We start from the raw sequence: 3,468 nt of genomic DNA on the forward strand, positions 1-3,468 counted from the left end.
TTTTGTTTTCTTTATTAGCTTTTACTTTTCTTGTTACCCTCAATAGTTAAATTTTATATAATGTTATTTAGCTTTGCAATTATGAGTAGCTGATTTTCATTTTCTAGGATTGCAATTAAACTCACATATAATCTAAATTTTTAATCTCCTTCTTACTTATCTTTAATGATATTTGAATTGTTTATTTCAATTTGTTCTTAATACTTTTAATTGCCTGATCATCAATTAAATTGATTTAGGAACCTAAACAAACTTAAGAAAGGGAGTTTAATGTAGGCTAAAATTAGGATAGCATATGATCATATTAATTGATTTGCGTATAGGATAGGGATATACCTATAGGCCATATGTAGCAAAATTAGAGCTTTAACTTAATAAGTCTGTTTTAATTTCAATTCACATAGGGATACAGTGTTGTGGTCAAAATAGATATTTTTATAAGAAGAGTCAGGAGACCTTTATAAATAATTAAGGACTCTAAGTTAGCAATGCAACCCATTGAAATAAGTTAAGGAAGAGAGTTAAGATTTAGATGAAGTGTGAGGGATATTGTAATCCTAGGCTTATTTGATTTGATCTTTACTCAAGTTATTATTACTTTGATTTTTCCTTTTAGTTTAAATTTTGGCTAATCAGCTTTAATTAATTAATTAATTTTTATTGTTTAGATAAGATTAAATTGTTATAATATTAGTACTTTGTAAAATTTTAGAACAATTCTTTGTGGGATCAATGCTCTACTTGCTTAAATACTATCTATTCAACAGTTATACTTGTGCAGTAGAATTTTAACTGACAAATCTCATCAAATACACATAACCGTAGAGAGAATGGTCATCTATGAATGCAATGAAGTAAGAGTATCCTCCTCTAGCACTTGTGTTCTTAGGACCACATACACCTAAATGTACAAGTCTTATCAACATCCCAACTTTTTCACCCTACTTGGTGAAAGGCGACTTGGTCATCTTACCAAGGAGACAAGACTTACACATTCCATAAGATTTATAATTAAATGGATCAATATAACCTTGTTTATGTAACTTGGTTAAGCAAGTCTCATTGATGTGCTCAAGCCTACAGTGATAACTATAAGACAACATTATGTAACGATTGCTCCTCGATCGCTACCGGTGTTTGAGTCTCGTAGGAGAACCCACCAAGTCTCGAACAAGCCTTACTTAAAACGTTAGTCATTACCTCATATTCATACCATCAATCTAAGAAAATTTTCCTTCAACCATAAAGCTCTTTGTAATAAGAATTGAACAATAATCTTTATAAATTGAATAAACCTTTATTCCACATAATTGTAAAATAATACATCATGGCTTATAATCTCCAAACGTACATTTGTATTGATACAATTGTCTAATTTCACAACAAATTATTGTATGAAGATTCGACCTCTAGCAGTGAAGTGACTTGGAATAATGTGCTATGCGATGCTTTACCTATCCGCAGTGGGCTGAAAATGCCGATGAAATCATGCTAGGTTAATCACTATCTGCAAAAGGAAAATATTGGGGGTGGGGGAGGTGGAAGGTTCATAGAATGAGTGATCATCGGCTCCGTGAGCAAGACGTAGATGGAAAACAAGCATAAGGTAGATAAGTTGAATAGTAAAATCGAAATATCAAATCACAGTCTTAAAATACCAAATCATATGTAAGATATTTGTGCCTTGTAAAAATAATGATGTAAACCATAATAATATTTTCACTTGGCAAAACAGTGCCGAAACAATGTTACGAAACCGAATTCAATTACCAAAAACATTGCTTGCCATACAAACATGAATAACAATATAAAGTATGTTCACTCCCAAAATATGTGACATGTAAAAAAATCAAGTGTATGGCCACGTAAAACATCTCATGTTTGTCAAGTAAGCACTGAGAGCTTTATTTCAAACTAAGGGTGGTGCAAAGAAATCTCAACTCTCCACCATGCAAAAGAGTATGCGTCGAAAACTCACAAGGCTCTCGAGTAGGTAAGTATAGTAATCACCCGTGGACTCATTTTCACGTAATAAAATTCAGGAGCTCTGCTCCACCGGATCCCCACAGCCATGGCAGTCTCGACAATGTTGGCCGACATCGGAGAAATCAAGCAGTCGCAACCGCGAATATCACTTGTGGCCTAGCCACATATACAACCCGCGGCCTTGCCACGTATATCACAGACTATGGCCTCAGCCATGTCTAACAGCCCGTCGGTGACCTAAAGATTCTCTAGCTAGAGCTCACTTGTGCACAAGGGTCACACTTAATCGAAGTGACAGCCGGCCTAATCTCGACGCTCTCAGTTTATCAAAACCATTTTTAAAATCAAATCGGGTTTTACAAGGCTTTTCCTTTTAAATCCTTTTAAATCAAGGTTTCATAACCCCTTTGAAATTACTTTTTAAACTAAATGACATAGTGTAAATATTTATATACAAATCTGGCTAAAACCGAAGCTTAAAACTTGCATTCAAAATCGTTTAACAAATGCATTAGCTATGCATATCATACTAAAGAATACAAGGCACAGATTTTGATACAAACATTGTGAAAGGCTTGTTTCTTGGTTTCTAAAACTCTTTACGCGTATAGCTTATCTACAGGTATATCCAAATCACTTTAAAAACACATGCATTCACAAACTTCCTATGGTTTCTACTAGCTCATGCTTTCCACAATAGAAATATATAGATCATTGCAAATCCATTCAAAATTGCCTATCAAGGCTAACAGCTCACACTATCCATAAATGCTCTTAAGAAAACCAATCACGTTTATTAATGTAAATCAATATATAATATGGATATTTTAAAAATCGGCACCCCCTACTCACCTCACAATAGCGGGACGCAACATCGCTATTGATTCAGGCGCATATCTAGCTAATTCCACTCACCGGTTACCCGTTACCTCCTCTGGCACATCACCACAGCACACTTTCTTTACTCATGCACTTCCTATCAACCATATAAACTCAATACACTTAATTTATACACATGCATGGCAGCACATCAATCAATAATTCCGTAGTCTAATCTCATAGTTTCATTAACCCTTACTCACAATCATTTAACATACAATCCATATACTATCAATTAACCAATGCCAACACAACACCATGCAACCACATTGCATGCTTACCTTTCAGTTTTAGCTTGAGTTCTACACATATAGTTCACCATTTCCTCACATCCATAGTCACCATTGCTGCCACAAACATAGGCAATCAACATACATATCATTTTCCTTGTTCATTGTAATTTCAAGACTAAAACACTTACCCATTGCTTGTTTAGCTAAAAATCACCATGCATTCCAAGATCTACCTACATGCATGCCTCGGGTGCCCTTGAATCCTTGTAGATTCTTGCTACCACAAACAAAATCACACAGCACAATTGATTCACTAAGCATGCATTTCAAGAAAAATGGAAATCTCTTTACCTTACTTGTCTCGGGTTCA

This window comes from Theobroma umbraticum, unplaced genomic scaffold (assembly GCF_002168275.2).
Source record: "Theobroma umbraticum cultivar Fairchild unplaced genomic scaffold, ASM216827v3 scaffold_4.1, whole genome shotgun sequence".
NCBI lineage: Eukaryota > Viridiplantae > Streptophyta > Magnoliopsida > Malvales > Malvaceae > Theobroma > Theobroma umbraticum.